Raw genomic sequence first — 20,123 nt, 5'->3', positions numbered from 1 at the left:
TTTAACATTTCTTTAAAATGGCATTCTAATGCAACCGTCCTGTGTATTTGCATCGAATACAATGCAGGCTTTCTTAAGAGAAAAGGTCTTTTCCCAATAGTGGATGAGACATGGCTGTTACAACATTAATTTTCCTTACACTAACATAAGTAAAATGTTGTAAATACAATAAAATAAACTAAAAAAGAATATTTCGAATATAAACCAATTAATTTATTTAGAAACATCAAATTTAATACATATAATTTTACTTGCTATATAGTACAGGTAGTAGCAGTACTAAGCTATAATTGTTGTGAAAACAATTTATCTACGTAAATTAAACTAAGCTGGTATTGGATAACCAGTATTCAAATAAACAGTACAGTACAGCCTCTGAATGTCCCACTGTCTTTGAGGAGAAGGTTTTTGAGCTTATTCCACCACGCTGCTCTAATGCGGTTTGGTGGAATACACATATGGCAGAATTTCAGTGAAACTAGACACATGCAGGTTTCCTCACGATGTTTTTCATCACCGTCAAGCACAAGATGAATTTTAATTACAAATTCAAATGAATATTATATAATATATATAATAGCTGTCTTCAAGAGTAGAAGGTTTCGACTTTATTTTTCGTTTTTTTTCCTCGATAGCTCAATCTATTTTGATCAATCATTTTTCTAACTAGTTATATTTCTGTTAGAAAAAACCAAATATTAATTTGAAAATAATATCCACCACTTTTAGTGCAAAAATAACACAACACAATCCTAATATTCGATATCGTGACCTAATTTAATTATAATAGCTTGACTGAATATATTGTTAGTTGAGAGCTCTTGTAAAAATTAAAAAAAAAAACCACTTGTAAGGTTGTAATATCATAAATAGTGTTCATCACTTGTGTGTTTGTATTACTAAATATCCCCAATTGTAATTTTATATAAAAACACCGTATGAACTCCTGTATGTATTAAAAGAAAAAAAAACTATAATTAAAGAGGAAAAACTATGCATCTCTATATGAAGCTGTCTCATGAAAATATTCAAATTAGCATCAGTACTGTCGTAAGGCTACAACTTCAAAACCACCAGTTGTATACGACACAGTCACGAGTTATTGCTATAAGCAAAGTTCTGGAAGTGTGGGTAACTGCTACAGATGTGTATAAAAATACAAAAGTTCCAAAAGAAAAGCGTTCTATAACGATATCAATAAACAAATACTTCATACATAAAACGTGATGAATGTCAACCATGAATGTATAAAAATAAAACATACATTCTTTGTCACTTTCACTCGTTATAAAGTTCAAAAAATTTAGACAAAAGCACAACACGCGCATGGGATACTAGCACTTATTCAATGCATGTAAAAACTATAATACCTTGAAGTTCTGTGCATTTTCGCTCGTCATTGAACTCTTGTTTTGATTATGTTCACGTCTAATGCAATGCCTCTTGGCATTTGCCTTTGACATAACGACGAGGTACCGGAAATTGACAGTGTAATAATGAGAAAAAAATGGAATGTCGTCACTGACTACACAAAAATAAATTTTGTGTAATATCTATTGCCTTGAAACGTAGTTCATGATAGCAAATTTATATTTTAAAGTGCGTGAAGGATTCATACAAATCACTATTACTACACATTATAAAAAAGCCCCACTGCGTCGTCTCTCTGTGTGAACGCTAAATTCAAAAACTACTGAATGGATTTTCATACAGTTTTCACCAATGTATGAAGTGATTTACGGGGAAGGTTTCGCTGTATAATTAATTAAGATTTTGTAATAATTAGAGTTGCATAACGATATAAGCGTTCTCTTTTTTATCGCTGGAAAATCGCGTTACGCGTTACCCCCACGCAAATATCCGGGACTCTAGTATACAATAATATTGTATTATGTATCATTTGTTGATTACATGCAATACATGCCTGGATGGCCGGTGATCGTATGTGAAAGCGTGTATGTATTATAAAATTTTAGACATGCGTACTCAACCAGTATTGTATTCGAGTAGAGTTGTGGAATAACTCTGGGCCTCAAGTAGAGATGGATATTTAAAACAGAATCCTAGCAGTAGGATATTTACAGGCCATTATTCAACTAAATACTTGAGCCAAAAGGCCTTTTTTTCTACAATATGGTCAAACAGGAATAAATCCAGTACATTTCATCTCATTATTTGACAAAGTAAAAATAAACTAAGCTATTTATTTATTTATATCATATTAGTAGTTATATCTGGATTCTGTGAATAAAATGTACCAAGTACAAGCACTTTTCAATCTCGTGATAGTGCCGCGTCTAAAAACTTACCCTCGGATGGAAATTTCAGATTTATTTCTTTATATAGTTTTAGGAGCTAGTTCAATTAAAAAAAAACTACCGAGTCAAGCTAATGTGTTAGCCCAAGCAAATAAAAATTCCATAGTATATATTACATTAAATATACTACGTCAATTTAATAATTTCTAGAACTGCTATTTATAAAACTAAATTACAGTGGAATTACGTTTACATTTCTTTGAATATATTCGTCATGCGAACGTGAAATCAAAATAATAACAAGTATCCTTATTATCTGCGTCATTAGAGATACATTTCTAAAAACTAAAAGAAACCAAGAAGCAAAAACATTTATAAACAACTAGTGAAGTACATCAACGATGCTCTCTCATTCTCGACAATATTTCTATATTCTCGGAAAAATAAAAGATAAATATTTCATTTCGTCCATTTTGTTTACAAATTCTGAACGTGTTTGTCTTAGAAAATAAGTTTCTGAGCTTAAAGCGAAGTCTTTACCCTTAGTACGCTCAAGAGAAAATCCATTTCATGAAAATGTAGTTTAAAATACTCTCCAGGATTAATTATAATTTTAGTAAGCTGTTTTACATTAAAAAGTGAAGTATAAAGCTGTTTACATACTAATTGCGACAGTCAAAAGTTAAGTCCGTATTCAGACCACGAAGATTTATTATTAAGTATAATCCGTTTTGGTTGACTAAAGATGAAAAACTCTTTCTTTAAAAAATGTTCTTTCTTTTTTCGAACTGAGACAAAATTACTTTTTTAATAATAAACATATTATCACAGACAAATAAAAAAAAAACGTTAAACATTTTTGCAGGTAATCAACTCCTATAATATTTACTGTGAATGATGATTTAGAAATAAACAATAAAGTTTTCAATGAAAAAATACATTAAAATGAATACGTTCAAATTGTAGATTAAAGTGTTCAAAATATTATATCTCAATATGAACAGTGCTGTCTTATGAATGAAGCCTAAGCTGAGGAGATTACCGGAGAACATAGGGGATAACAGGCGCAGTTAAGTAGATTTAAAGTTCTTCCATTATACATTTGGATAGAGCGGAAATTATTTGAAATGAGCACAAATATTTGGACTCTAAATTAGCATAATCCTTAGGGCGAGTTTATCCGGCACACGGGACTTTGCGTATATTATGATGAAATTATTGTACCTGAATTCATTACGAATTGAAGAAGCTTAGATTTTTTCTCTTATTGTTAAGAAAATGATTTTTTTATTAGTTAACTCGGATCATATTCATTATTCGCTCTCATTTATTTGAAGTTAGCTTAGAAGTAGTTGTAGTAGTAATATCATGTTGTTGGGCCAAGGTTTCCTCCTTCCTTGGTATATGCAAAATTGCCAGATTTACACCCAGATCCACCCATATACATAAATTTATAACATGTAATTTCAGTGGTGCTTACCAGAGTTTAAACCGGCAATTACCGGTTAAAATTCAGGTGTTCCAAGTTTAAACTAAAAGACCATCTCGGCTTGGTTTAAAGCTATCCATATCTAGTACTCTTGAAATAATTATCAATATATGCCTATACCAAATGTAAGCCAGCTATCAGTATTATCATATACGTCCACTTTTGATATACATATGTACATAGCTTCACGTATTGCTTTTCATCAATATTGTTATTTCCTCATCTGTCAATACAAGGGTCCCCTGATTTTTGAAAATAATTTCCCATTGTGTCATTCAGTCAAAATTTCATCCATCGTCTCGAGGCATAAAGTAAACGAAAAAAAAGGTTAAGTCAGGGTCGGATGTAGGGTCATCCGTCAATATTTACATAGAGTAGAGTAATTCCCATGTTTGTTTTGTATTTTCGTATCCACTTGGAATGAAGAACTCCGAATACATGGCTTTTATTCGATTTTCAAAATTCCGTTTCTCGTTTTATTTTTCTTTAGTTATTCATAAAGGAATTGATTCTGGAAATATTCATGTTTGACTTTGAAACGGAGTTATAAACTTAATTCAGTTCGATGAAAAAAGGAATTTCGCCGATTTTAATTAAAATGCTTGTCCAAACTCGTTCTACCGTAACGTTCCACGTGACCTTAATTCCGTAATCATTTTTATTATGTTAATAAAACACTTAGCGATCTTGTTTGCTTTATTCGTTGATATTGACTCGACTGGTATTATCTTTGTGCAATTACCTGCCTTTACATATAAAAATATATTCAAATATAATTACAGTAACAACCTGTAAATGTCCCACTGCTTGGCTAAAGCCTCCTGTCCCTTTTTGAGGAGAAGGTTTGGAGCTTATTCCACCACGCTGCTTCAATGCGGGTTGGTGGAATACACATGTGGCATAATTTCAGTGAAATTCACATGCAGACTTCCTTACGATGTTTTCCTTCACCGTCAACCACGAGATGAATTATAATAACAAATTAAGCACATGAAAATTCAGTGGTGCTTGCCCGGGCTTGAACCCACGATCATCGATTAAGATTCATCCGTTCTTACTACTGGGCCATTTCGGCGTTAAAAATTATTACAGATATAAAAAATAAACTTGATATTTATATATACTCAAATCATCTTATACATAATGGCCTATGTATATTCAATATCTTATAAAATCATAATAATAAGAAAAGGTTAACAAGGAAATCATAAACAAGAACAATTTTATCTACAGGCATAATTCTGTGCTTTTATAAAGTAGAAATCACTGTGATTCATATTATTAATCATAATATTAATGCATATAAATAAAGCATTAGAAGAATGCTTACGCTCGAGTTATCAGAATTAGATCTGTTTAAGTTATGTAAATATCCCCAATATTTTTTTACCCTTAATAAGCTAGCGTTTTACCGTTGTGTTGCCCGATATTAAGCATCAACACGGTCTAGGATGTAGCACGCTTTATTAGAAGAAACCTGTTTACTCTGGATTTAAAGACCTATCAGGAAATACAGACTCCGGAAAAATATTTCAATAATATAAATGAATTATCTCTATCTCTTTCATTAAAACATAAGCCCTATTAAATTTTCGTCTAAGATCGATTGCTTTAATTATGTTAATAACCATAGACACCAATTAACACGGTAATGAGATCATTTATGATTGACTTGTTAGGGTACTGACTGAAATACAGTAATTGCAACTGATTATACGCCTTATGATTAAAGACAGATGAGCCAAATTTGGATGTATGGATTAAAGAGATTAGACTTCCCGCAATACATACTACTAAAGTCAACGGTTGTATATTACGTGATTACTCAGGAATGTACAAACATTTGAGAGAATTATTAGTTCATGATACGTTTTGGTGGTATGGAAGATGCTCGAGTATGGGCTGGTATCACGTAATGATTGTACAGATAACAATGTATTGTATGGCTGTGTTCCGATTTAAGGGAAAGTGCGTGTAGATTATAGACTTAGATGCATGGGTAAATTTAATAACATAATTTTCGAATTTAGCGGCTTACAAAGAGTATTATTTGATTATTTTTATTATTTGAAGATTATTTTACAATATTCGTATTTCCTACACTACCTCAGGTTTTATTTAAGACTGATTGTCATCCGCGTCTCCACTCACGAATTTGTGGTGCAAGCCCTAAAAAAGTAACTTATGTTCTTTTTTGGGATGCAAGCTTGCTTCGTACAGATTTTCATCAAATTCAGCTCAGTGGTTTAGTCGTAAAAGTGTAACAGACAGGAAGTTACTTTCGTATTTATAATATTAGTATAGATTTTCGACAGATTAACTTCTTACATTGTAATCGTAAAGTATTTTTCCATTGCTGGGCAAAAATCCCCTCTTTCGATCTGAAGCTGAAAATTTGAAGATGGTCTCCAACGGAGTTTGGGGGATACACATATGACAAAAAATATCTGCCACTTGCAGGTTTTCCCACGATTTTTTGCTTCAACGTCTAGTACGAGATTAATTATAAATACAAATAAAAGTAATCTATTAATATATTACAAGTGATTACCAACTTATTCTACACAAAGTAATTGACTTCAGCGGTTATGCAGTACAATAAATATTTCAAAAATTACTTTAAAAAACCTACCAATGTAACTAGTCTTTGCATTGGAGTATAAAAGAATATTTGAAAAGTGAGAAATATGTTCTACGATGTTTTTACGTCAAGCGGGGAAAGTCGTTTTAAATGGCAACACTATACATCACCTGTCACGTGATACTCGAGGCCGACCTGTCATCAAGTTTAATTGGCCATTCGCGTTCAGACCGTTGTTGAGAATATACGTATACTAAGCTATATATATTTTAGATATTGAAATTCGAATAAACGACACTTAGAAATTATTAAAATATTGTAAATAATAGCGGTTAATATTACACGTATACACTCACAATAATTAATTATTAGAAAATATAAAAATACATCTGATTTTATTTAGTATTTTCCTGTTTTTATAAACAACAAGATAGAAAGGAAACACTAATAAAATAACCGATCTCTCACCAACATTAAATAAATAATTAACATTTATTTTATTCCAGTGAGTTTAGATGGTTAGCTTTGTGCAAGCTGGTCTGGGTAGGTACAAACCATTCATCAGATATTCTATTGCAAAACAGCAATACTTGGTATTGTTGTGTTCTAGTTTGAAGGGTGAGTGAGCCAATGTTATTACCGGCACAAGGGACATAACATCTTAGTTCCCAAGGTTGGTGGCGCATTGGTGATGTAAGCGATGGTTAATTTCTTACAATGCCAATGTCTATGGGCGTTGGTGACCACTTACACTCAGGTGGCCCATATACTTGTCCGCCTTCCTATTCTACAAAAAAAAAGAAAGACTGCGGGTACAAACCCAGGCACTCAATTTTTGCATGCTTAATTTGATTGAATAAAATATCATGGAGAAACCTGCATGACATGTCAGTTCACATTCTGTCCCATGTACGTCCACTATTGGAGCAGTGTGATGGAATTAGCTTGAAACCTTTCCTTCAAAACAAAGGGCCTTAGACCAACACTGGGACATGAACACGCTTTTATTACTACTTTTATTTTAGTTGCAAAACGTTATTTTTAATATGGCATCCAATGGCAACAAAAGCCTTCTTATCTTAAGAAAAAAAAAGCTACATTTTAGATTTATATTATTGGAACGAAATTAATTATAAACACATATAAAGTAAATGAAAAATTAATGGCACTCATCTGTATATGGACTCGTGATTTTCAGTTAAAATCCAAGTACTATCCGTGGTTATTACGGTTCTGTGTCTTGTATTATTTATCATAGTAACCCATTTTTAATATCAATAAGCTAATGTTATTTTCATATTTATAATTGAGTAGTTATTTTAAGTAATATTCATCTATTTCTAATTAAATATATTTAATTAATTATATAATTATAATGAATGTTCGGCACATTCGCTAATGGCACTAAATAACTAAAACGAAATGAATTGAAACAAAATAACCTCAATATAATAATCAGGTCGTTAATATTCATGAGTATATCCAATTGTTATCGTGATAATTATGATAATATAATATATTTATTAATATAAATATGTAATCATAAAATAATGTAAATAATTTATTTCTTCAATTAATCTTATATAATATAAGATTACACAATAATTTTGAGAAATGGTTACTTGGTGAATATCATATTAATATTATAAACGCGAAATCTTTTAAGGATGCCTGAATAAATATTTGTTACTTTTTCAGAATATATATAAATATTTGAAATAAATATAAAACCTATACTGTGACCTATAACATAGGTTTACACCTATCCCCTTCCTCACACGCAGGCATAACCGCGGCCGAAAGCTAGTCAATATAATTGTAATGAAAACTGTATCGTGAATAAATTGTGCTATTGCGTATTTATCACTTGCGCATATTTAATAACGAATAAAATAAAACACTTTGTTGTAGACTTAAGAACACTTAAAATCCATCTAGTATTTACATCGTATTCTCCGAAGCCTTTTCTTAAATATTAACAGCCTTCCATTATTCAAGACTCGTATTCTTAAAATAGGTTTGAATTTCACATTTTTATTTAGCAAATCTCCGCTGAGCTTCGCATTTAGTGTCTAAGAAAAATGACCGAGAAATGGGAGCGAAAAAAAACACGAATTTCTTAATCGGATTAAACTATATTTAAAGTTGAACGAAAATAGTGCCAACATTCACTTAATCATCTCAAAAACATTATAAACAAAGAGAACGTGAAAATATTCAGATTCCAAAATGTACATATAATGGAGAGGACTCGCTAATTTAGGTGATTAATCTTCAAGATTACCTCTGAAGAGCTGGTAATTACATTTTTAAGAATTACATTCCACAAAAATAATATTTTAGTGGGTTGGTTCTGGACTTTCTTTTCTTTAATGACAAAAGCAGCATTCATATTTCGAAAGGTATTTTTTTTTTCGTTATATTTTCGTGTTTCCAAATGGTTTCGGTGCTTTCTGATTTTATTCTCATTTTAAAATAACGTTTTCGACAATTTTGACACAAATTAAATAAATATAAACATTACACATTTCACCAAGAAGACATTTTGAATTGGAGATTTAGAAACAATTAAAGAGGATAAGTAAACTACTACTTCAATAATTATCTTTGATTTACCAAGATAGGTAACTAAGGGTATCACGATTCAAATCTACTTACGATAGCAATATAATAGTTGTTTCCATAACTATTTCAATTAGTATATCACACTAAGCTAGATTTACATCTGTAACAAGTTTTCAAGTGATCTTCGAGGCCCTCGATGTAAGTTATACTCGACTAAGATATGTCAATTACTTGAAACCGCTAAGTATTTAAGACTGCTTACGTTAGGAGTACTTAGTGTTTAACGACTTGGGTACTTAGTAAGGCTAGGATTTATGAGTCCAAGTGCTGCCTGTCTGGGTTAGAAATAGAGCCTTGAAGATAAAAAAGTATGGTAAGTGTTGTTCCCATAATGGAAATGAAATGTTGAAATTTTTTACGTACGAAAAGAAATTTATTGCAGTATTTGAGTTTAATAATACTTAATATATACCGATGTTTCGATGTAGGATGTAACTAAGTTTTTAAAAGTAATTTAATATTAGGACATTGAGTCTTTTTTAAGTTCTAAAAGTCACCACTTTTATGTAAGAAAGATGTAAGTGGATTTTATTTTACCATAATATATTATAAATTCCACGTAGATCTTTCTATAATAATAATAATTGAGGTAATTAGAATTATTATACGTGCAATATTTGCAATCACTGGTAACTTCAAAACAAAATAGGATCCTTATTTCGTCTAGAAATCAATAGCTTGGGAACAAGAAAACTGTACCTTTCAACCCAGTATCTGCAAAACTTATTTCTAAGTCTTTTCTTCTATTTTTTTCTCTAAATATCTTAGAGCAATCTATTTATTATTTTTAATTGTATGTTAACTTACAATAATTCTTCTGGAAATTATATGATATAAATATATACTGGTGGTAGGGCTTTGTGCAAGCTCGTCTGGGTAGGTACCACCCACTCATCAGATATTCTACCGCAAAACAGCAATACTTGATATTGTTGTGTTCCGGTTTGAAGGGTGAGTGAGCCAGTGTAATTACAGGCACAAGGGACATAAAATCTTAGATCCCAAGGTTGGTGGCGCGTTGGTTATAAGCGATGGTCGACATTTCTTACAATGCCAATGTCTAAGGGCGTTTGGTGACCACTTACCATCAGGTGGCCCATATGCTCGTCCACCTTCCTATTCCATAAAAAAAATGAAATTATTTAAATAAATCATGGAATTTCAAACAAAGTACAGAAGAAACTGAAATGGAAGTTTTATAATTATTTTTATTTTTAAAAGCTATTAGTCAAGAGCTGCTGTTGTTTTTTGGATCAGTACAACTATGATGTTTAATTTTTAATGGTACACTGACCAGTGAAGATAAAGTAATTAACGATGAACCAAACACAGTTCACGGTGAAAGTGATACGGCAGATGTTCCACCGCTAGGCACAGCAGGTGATACATTCAATTACACATGTAATTTAGCAAATGAATCGAATGATGAAATGACGGACATCGTGTTAGTGACAAGTTTGTTATTATTTTTTAATTAGCATTCGTTTAAGCGGCTCAAGACTTTTTTGTTTTCTTTCATAGGTTACGTTTACAAAGAATGTTTTTATTTAGATAAAAAATATAATTCATAATCATATTGGTATATAAACGAAAATATCAAATGCCTGGATAACGTTAATATTTACCGAGGATTACGGGTTCAAACCCGGATAAGCATCATTGAATTTTCATGTTTACTCGTATAATTGATCTTTTGCTTTGTGGTCAAGGAAAACATCACGAGGAAACCACCAATGTGTGTGTATCCATCAACCCGCATTAAAATAGCGTGGTTAAATAAGCGCCAAACCTTTTTCTTAAAAGGAGATGCTTTTGCCCAGTAGTGGGACTTACAGGCTGTTAGATATGCCCTTGCCGATTTATGCCCTTATTAGATCTCCAAAATTGATAAATATAATAATTTAACGTTTGTTTTAGCATTAAACGCAACTGGCGTGATGATTTGGGGGTTGATAAATAAACAAGTGTATTTCCTTTATCGCTGAGCGCGTAATCATTAAAACCCTTATTTATATTACTAGCCCAGATTTATAAGTGCTTCTTAATTTAAAGCTATGTAAATTATATAAGGCATCAAGGTTCATTTTTTTAACAAAATTTTGATCACATAAGTCGTATATTGCTTCACGTACTTTCATTTAAACTATTACTAAACGTTCATGAAATACAATAGAATTGCTTGATTTTCCTTTCTTTGAAGTGAAACGTCCTTGAAAATATGCAACCACAAATGCTAATTATTCGCCATGACACGGACCTAATTGTGTTTCCGTATAAAATTGCGATTGTTGTTTAACAGTAAATGTGGCTTGTGAGAACGTTACTTAAAAAAGAACATATAATAAAATAAATAAATAAAAATAAATTATTTTATCAATTGAAATACTATAAAAAAACCTGACACTGAAATTGAATATATTTTTAAGAACAAAATACAAACGTTTATAACTTTACAATTAGGTAGTAAATAGTTAGCGTGTGATTATTAATATTCGATTTACAAATTAAAAGACCTACATCACACGGGTAAGGAAAAATGAGTGGGTATTTGACCCACTCATTCTTCATAGCGTCATTTCTTTTATTAAATCTGACAGTAGTATTTAAAATAAATGAACACCAAAAACGCATTAAGCTTCTCTGTGTGGTTTATTAATAAACACCAAATCTAGGCAAATATCAGTATCGTTTCTTTGTTTCAAACAAATTGAAATCAATGTACTATTAAACTGTTATTAGGTATACACGACCAATGTCACTATTGGTTTTTTTTAAACAGTATTCACCTTGACCGAATTACGTGAGACGTTTGAAACGATTTCGATTAGAATTAGTATTATTTCCTTAACTAAATGTCACGTCCATTTATGACATTTTATTAATGTGTTGCGTTTAGGATAAAGATATTCCAAAATTTTAAGTTTACATTACATTAAATTAGGTCCATGGTCCATGATAAAAGATCTTTTTGCAAAACTGGTCCACACTTCTAGTGACCCAAGAGCTGGCGCTTATTTAGCCCAAAGACTGAGTCTAGCGGTGCAGAGAGGCAACAGTGCCAGCGTCTTGGGTACAATGCCACAGGAAAATTTTTAGACGACGTGTTTTTGCTTTAAATTTGTAATGTGTATTTTGTTCTTTTTATTTTAATTATATATAGTATAAAATTTTATGTTTGTACATAGTTTCAACGCGTATAATTAAAAGTTTGTAATTCATTTGGTGACATTAATTCATTGAAGTGGACGTATAAGTGGAGAAACAGAAAAAGATTAACTTATTTTCTCAAGCACAATTTAAGATGTGTATGAGATTATAATATGGTATATATTGGCAATACTGCACTGTTCAGTACACACATTTAAATTTTATTAAGAAAGATAAACAAACTTATGAATTGTAATGCAACCCAGATAATTAAATAAGAAACGATTCCCTCCTTTCTGTTACCTACTCTTAACAGAAATATATATAAATATCTTATACATCTATGAGGTTTGTTTTTAAAAAGTTTTTATTTTGTCAATCAAACGAACCAATTATCCGAGTGAAACAGTAATATCACAATGTTCTAAAATTTTATTTCGAAGTTTTGTTTTTTAATATACAATATCCTGTAGCTATATAACAGCATTACGAGGCTAAATGTTTTCATGTATTCACTAATAGCGTTATCGACTTTCCAGTAGGTCAAAAAGCTCGTATCACGAACCGGAACGTATTAATAGACTTCCATGCGTTTCGAATGGAAGATAAAATAAGTCAAGATTCAAATATCCGTATTTGTACAGAAAACAAAACCTATATAGAATAGTCGATAATTAAAAACGACATCGACATTTGTGGAGTCAGCTATTTTATTTCCATGAAAACTCCTTTGAACGGAAAAAAGTAAATGGTTATATATTTTTTTAAATTTCGAATGCAATATTAGCAAAGACAGATACTTTCAGCTTTATGTTTATGAACTGAAATTATTTTCATATTCATATCTTTATATTCACATTTAAATTTCTTTATTTAATATAGCATCATAAGCACTTGCGTATTGATTGTTGAATTACCGTAAAATAATATACTCTGACCGATGAATCGTTTTTTTTTTTTTTTTTTGTGAAATTTTATTATTGCTTACAATTTTAAATATAACAAAAAATAAATGCCAGGCGGCGATCATTTAATTTCCAGATATCGTCTATGAACTCGCTTATAGCGATTATTTCACCCTTTGCACACTATCTTCCTATACATATTATTTAATCCAAGCTTTAATAGTTAATTGAATAAATATATCACATCTACCCTTTTTTAATTGACATTTGTTACAGGATCAATTCTACTAATCTAGAACAATTACTATACCTTCTCGATTCAATTCCAATCCAACTTTGACTATTATATATTTATTCGAATCGGAATCGAACTGATATGTTGTTAAAATATACCGTTATGTCAAAACCAGACTTAATTGTTAAATTATGCCAATAGTCGATAGTTAAATTCAAGATTAGGAAAACGGATAAAAAGCAACGATGACGCTTCGATTTTTGATTGCGATGAAATGACAATTTGTTAATAGAATTGGCTCCCAGGTATTCCGATAGAGTTTAAACTAAAAACGGTAAAAAGTAAAAACTAGAAACAAATTAATATATTAATATTAATATCTAAAAGTAAGAAAAATATTGTGTTTCCTCTTATCTCAAAACCAAATATGTTTTATAGAGCAGTTACTTGATAAACATCACTACATAATTGTGAACGCAAAAAGAGGATTTTTTCAATTTTTAAACGAATTAAAATTCGAAAAGAGAAGTTTATTATTATGCATAGAAACCATTGATAATGAAGAACATTACTGTTTTTGTAGCAGTTTTCTCGCCGATTCTTCTCGATAGCACCATTTATTCCGATCCAGTAACATTAAATTATCTTATAAAATTACGATTCGATAATTTTTGTTAAGCCTACTTAAAATAAGATGTAATTTGATTTGAGAGATAGATGTTTCTTTTTTAAAATCAAACTAATACCAAGAATTTATTCAATTTAGCGTAAAATATTATACTTGATATAAAAATAATGTTTCAGATAAAACATTTTACTATTCAAGGATATTTTTCTCAGTCCAGATTTATCCAATAGCTATAGATAACCCGTTTTTCGAAAGTATCTGACAATTTCACTCTGAGAAAAGCATTTGCAGAATATCCGTAAAGTTTGAATTGGTAACAATTCAAGAATCTTAAATTTCACTTTAAAATTTTATATAAATTAAAATTAACAGATTCTGTCGAAGGTTGTTGCGGGAAATTTTAAGATGAGAGTGATTAATAGTTTCGAAGTTAAGAATGTTTTTAGTTCGGGAATTTTGTGGATTTTAATCAAAATTGTTTGCAGAAGCGGTATAATGGTTGCAATATTATTTCCTAATTTAAAAGAGTTATTAAAGTAGACCGACACCCGCATTGGAGAAGCGTTGTGGAAAAAGCTCAAAGATCAAATGAATGACCTTTTGCCCAGTGGTGGGACACATAACTGTACATTGACTTTTTTGTGAAAACCGGCCAGATTGGTTTTAGTAATTAATTAAAAGAGTTAATAAAACAGGATAGAAATTATCTTACTTTCATTAGGGCCTATTATACTATTACGATTTTTATTATTAAATAAAGTCGTAATTGTATTGTCTGTTGAAAAAGCGAAAAATGTTTTAAATTTTTAGTTTTAAAATATGTTTTTTCGTACGATCCTAGCATTGATTAAAAATATTGGCTTTTTTAATAGATGATAACGATAATTGGCATTTGTATAAATGAAAATGTTCTTTATTAATTTTTTGTTGTTATTTATTTTAAAATTAAGAATTGAGATAGGACAACATTCTATCTAAATTTGAAATACATTTAAGCAAAAATGTTTTATATAAGGGTAGTGTTACTGTAGTAATATATTACCATTTTACTTTATAATGTAATATATAAGGTGGGACTTACTATAATGTTCACCACAGCTTAAAAAAATCAGTCAACCAACGAGTAACGCACAGAAATCCAATTAAAAATCACATAAACACGTGGTCAAGACACTATTATTTTCAGATTACACTAAGCACAGTATGTTTCTAAGCTGTGTCACACATTCACTAACAGTATTCAAATATATATATTTACTTTTTATTAAATCAAAACTGTCCTACGCTTAATAAACAATAATGTGTTCAGTATTATGATTTAGCTCAACACTGTTTTTTTTTTTTTTTAAATCGAACGTTTTAAATGCACAATGCAAAATTTGCGATCGCGTCTCGTATTAAAATGAGACGGCGATAGGGAGCCCTCATAACGTGTTTCAAGCACGACAGCCTGAAGGGAACTGAGCGTTGATACCTGCAGCGGTACGCACACAGCTGCAGTTACGCACACGTACAGAGGAGTAACTCCAGCGATTTTAAGCTACGTCTCCACGTGTTGGAAGGTTTTTTTTTTTCATCCTAATTCACACGCAGTGCAGCAAGATCTGATTTACTGCAGATGCAGTTACGCGATCGCTAAATTAGTTAGTCATGAGGTGTTAGAGTAATCGACGAGCTTGTTATGTTTGTTACGCAAAGTGATAGATAAATCAGTACGTAGTACTCAACAAATAAAAATCAAAGTTGAACAATCTTTTTAAATTTGTTCGGTTAAAATGTACATACTCTTTTATCATATGTTAAATATACTGATAATAGTGGGTGGGTTAGTAGGGACTCGGCTTTACAGGGCTTGTGATAGATTAAAAATAATTGTCATTCAGTAAGCATTTAATAAATTTCTAGATTTTAATAATTAAAAGAATTTCGTAGAATCGAACAGATCCGCTGTTTTATGGAAAATGTAAATAGATTCAGTTTTATTCGTATTTGAATTTTGAGTTTGTTTAAAGACGTTGCAAACATGACGTAATTTTCTTTTTAATTAATTTGTTATTAAAATAAATTATTGAATCCATTTCATATAATATAACTATCGGGTAAATGCACGAGCTTTCTTCGCCTACCACCATTGCACCATTAATTATACTTTTACTCTTTATATTGCTAATGACAGATGCTACTCCTTTTTTATAGAATAGGAAGGCGGACGAGCGTATGGGCCTGGGCTTTGTGCAAGCCCGTCTGGGTAGGTACCACCCACTCATCAGATATTCTACCGCAAAACAGCAATACTTGATATTGTTGTGTTCCGGTTTGAAGGGTGAGTGAGCCAGTGTAATTACAGGCACAAGGGACATAAAATCTTAGTTCCCAAGGTTGGTGGCGCATTGGCTATAAGCGATGGTTGACATTTCTTACAATGCCAATGTCTAAGGGCGTTTGGTGATCACTTACCATCAGGTGGCCCATATGCTCGTCCACCTTCCTATTCTATAAAAAAAAAAAAAAAATTTGTTGTAAGCAATCTTGATTTCATGTTTAATTGCTTTTTAATGAAATCATAAACGACGCTTTCTGTCGTGTCTATATGTTTTATAGTTCCGTAATTAATTTTACCATGCTATCAAATGATTAAGCGTGTATGTTTTTAAGTGTTATTTATGTGAATAGTAGAAGATCGATTTATTGTATCTTAAGCGATGTTTTAATTGTTTTTATATAACAAAGAGTATTGTTGATATGCAAATATTTTATATATATGTATGTACTTAGATAGTTATTTTATAGTTGTGTAGTTTGCCTTTTTTTATTCATAATATTAAACCCGTAAATGTTACTCATTTTCTTGCCCACTGATACGACCTAATGGCTTTTGCACGTGAATTTCAGTTGGTAATTGCGGATTCAACTTCGGGTAAGCACAACTGAGTTTTCGTGTGATTAATTTGTGGTTATAATATATTTCGTACACCTTTATCAAACTTTACCTGAAACCTGCATGCTTAGAATAAAATTCTGCCCTTATATTTCAACCAATGCGCATTGAAAGCGTAATGGAATAAGCTCCATAACTTTCTTCTCAATATCCCTTTGTCTAGCAATAAAGCAAATGTAATTTATTTTATTTTTCTATCCAAGCCAAAACAAACCAAATCAATGTTTTAATATAAAAGTTTTTAAGCTTTCATCATCAAATGAAACTCAATCTATAATTTTTTTTTATTTAATTATTATTAACGAAAGTTCCTGTAAGGAAATCCATTAACAATTGAGATTAAATCTAAGTATCAATTATACTTTTATAATTAAATAATATTTAAAGTTGGTTGAGACAGCCCTATCGCTTAATGTTAGCATCAACTGTTTTCGACTATAGAGAATTTAATTGTCGCATTTTAAAAGCGAAATTCCTCAATCAATCAAATTATTGTAACCGTTGACTTATAGTAAGAATATTCTAATACATTCGTTCTGGTTCATTCAATAAGTATTTCTGAAACTATAAGTAAGAACGAATATTAAGAATTAGTAACATCAGCTTTGGACAACAGTCGATAGAGTAACAGCCTGTCAATGTCCCACTACGGGGTTTACTCCACCACGCTGCTCTAATGTGGGTTCGTGGAATACACATGTGACAGAATTTCAGTGAAATTCGACACATGCAGGTTTACTCACGATTTTTTCATTCATCGTCAATCACGAGATGAAATATAATAATAAATTAAGCACATGAAAATTCAGTGGTGCTTGCTCGGGTTTGAACACACGATCATCGGTTAAGATTCACGCGTTTTCACCACTGGGCCATCTCGGCTTTTTTTTCTACATTCGATAATGCTAAATTAATGGTTTTACCGTCAAATTATATAATTATTACAAATTTATCCGACTATTTAATTAACAACCTGTATCACAGATTAATGAATCAAACTTATTTAAATATTAACTCTGTGAGATAAAACCATCATGTAAGAAAAATGAATATAAAATAATTAGACAATGTAGTAACGACTGACATATTTTAAGAGAACCATAAATATACCTCATTTAAGTTTTTACACTCACTAAACGATAAAAAATATATTAAGGTAGTGTGTAAATGGTCCATTGATCCAAAGGCTGGCTGCCTATAACGGATGTAGATACATGACTAAGGTATATTCAGGTTCTCACAATACTTCTTTTCACCCTATGAGTCAATACTATATAGAATTTACTTCAAAATATAAGTCTCTGTACGCCTAAGCCGATATAGCCCAGCTAGAATACGTGAATGCTAACCGAAGATTGTGAGTTTAAACCCGGACAAGCACGACAGATTTTTCATATAATTAATTCATGGTTACAATTTATCTCGTGCTCGGCGATGAACGAAAACATCGTGAGGAAAGCTGCATGAAGTTTTCCACGTGTATATCCACCAATCCGCAATCGAGCAGCATAGTGGAATAAGCTCAATATACCTTCTCCTCAAAAAAGAGATGAGGCATAAGCCTAGCAGTGGCATATTTACAGGCTGTTTGGACGCTTAAGATTCACCATTAACGGTTATTTACATTAACGTAAGTATACATACATATATATTATATATAACAAAATTGAAAATAACAGTTCAAATCAGGTACTCCTGGAATGGTGGAATGAATTCTAGCAGTTTTTCCACTTTGAATCGCTATTGAGTTCCTCTGGACGAAAAATCAACCAACCGCCTGTTACTATTGGAGGCTATAAAACAGCGTTAATATTTAATATAGTATAAATCTTGATAATACCAACCAGTAATTAGAAAGGTAAATGAAAGCATGATGATGAGTTGACCTATAAATCTGATAAAATATTTAGAATCTTTAAATAATATATAAAACGGAAGGAATAAAAAATGTCCAATACTGGTGTATAATAGACAAAATTATTGAAGAAGCACACACATGCAACAACGCACACGCATGCATACATTCATGATGCAAGATGACAAAGTCAAGTCCAGTTCAGACAAGGCTTATCATAATAAAATGATTACAATTTACTTAATTTTTATTACTATTAATGGATAATTTGTTATAAATCATCATGTGTAGAACAACCTTTAGCGTCACAGCATCATTACATAGAATTATGCAAACAGAAGCGACAAACATTATTATTATAACTCGGACCTGTTCGTTCAATATAAAAAATATTTGTTTAGGCGAAGACACGTCTTAAAGTTCGTAAATGATGTCGATTTACTTAGTTAAAAACTAGCTGAACCAACCTCAAATGTTATTGGCTATTAAGAAATCGTTTTTTGTGTCGCCATTTTTTGGGTTCTACGTATATATATGTATATGATTGGAACTTTAAAGGCCATATCCGTCTATGAGTGTTTTGTGTAAGCTCGTCTGGGTAGGTACCACCCACCATCAGATATTCTACCACAAAACAGCAGTATTTAGTATTGTTTTGTTCCGGTTTGAAGGGTGAGTGAGTCAGTGTAATTACAGGCACAAGGGACATATCTTAGTTCCTGAGGTTGGTGGCGCATTGGCGATGTTAGCGATGGTTAACATTTCTTACAGTTCCAATGTGTATGGGCTTTGGTGACCAGTTGCCATCAGATGGCCCATATGCTCGTCCTACCTATCCTATAAAAAAACAAGCGATTAATGTGTTTGTGGAAAATGACACACTAGTCATGCTTTATTTCTAAAAGCAGTGATAATGCAAAGTCGAGATGGTCATAATAAAAAATCCGTCCTTCATTCGCTTCTTTTAAAAAAATCAAATTAGTTTGATTTGATGAGAAATACTTACAATTATAATTCGAAATCCTACTAACATAGAAATATCTATTTTTATATATGATACTTTTTTATTTTTAGTGTAGCAAAATCTTCAATTTTTGCATGCATATCTATATCTAACTGATCAGAGCCTATCCTTATTTATTTATTATATTTCTATATGGAGAGAGAGAGAGAGAGAAGCTTTAATTATAAACAACTTCATACAGACAATTTTGTAAGTAAATATTTACAAGTTACATACAATACAACTGAAATTAACTTTTATATACGTTTATAGATGTACCAAAATATTCTTGAGATATTGATTCTTGTATAAGTTCATTCGGTATCACAAGTGTATACAGTAGTTAAAAACTGTGTTTTTATTAAATTAAAGGAGGTTATATATGTAAGAATTATCTTTTGTGTGTTTTATATTGCAATGGTTAGCATATTTGACAGCCAACCTGATCTTGTAATAATC

The 20,123-nt window shown here is 31.1% G+C and overlaps 1 protein-coding gene across 5 annotated transcripts in view; it reads right to left on the bottom strand.

The window, feature by feature from the left end:
• Positions 1–15,314, bottom strand: part of LOC126776089 (hemicentin-1-like) — a 254,316-nt gene extending 239,002 nt beyond the window's left edge. For all 5 annotated transcript variants that reach the window (XM_050498373.1, XM_050498370.1, XM_050498371.1 and 2 more), the window contains exon 1: positions 14,950–15,314. The gene's annotated coding sequence lies outside the window, so the exon portion shown is untranslated. The remainder of the gene's footprint in view (positions 1–14,949) is intronic.
• Between the last annotated feature and the right edge of the window lie 4,809 nt (positions 15,315–20,123).

The sequence above is a fragment of the Nymphalis io genome, chromosome 19, assembly GCF_905147045.1.
Source record: "Nymphalis io chromosome 19, ilAglIoxx1.1, whole genome shotgun sequence".
Lineage (NCBI taxonomy): Eukaryota > Metazoa > Arthropoda > Insecta > Lepidoptera > Nymphalidae > Nymphalis > Nymphalis io.
This window is presented reverse-complemented; position numbering and strand designations above follow the sequence as displayed.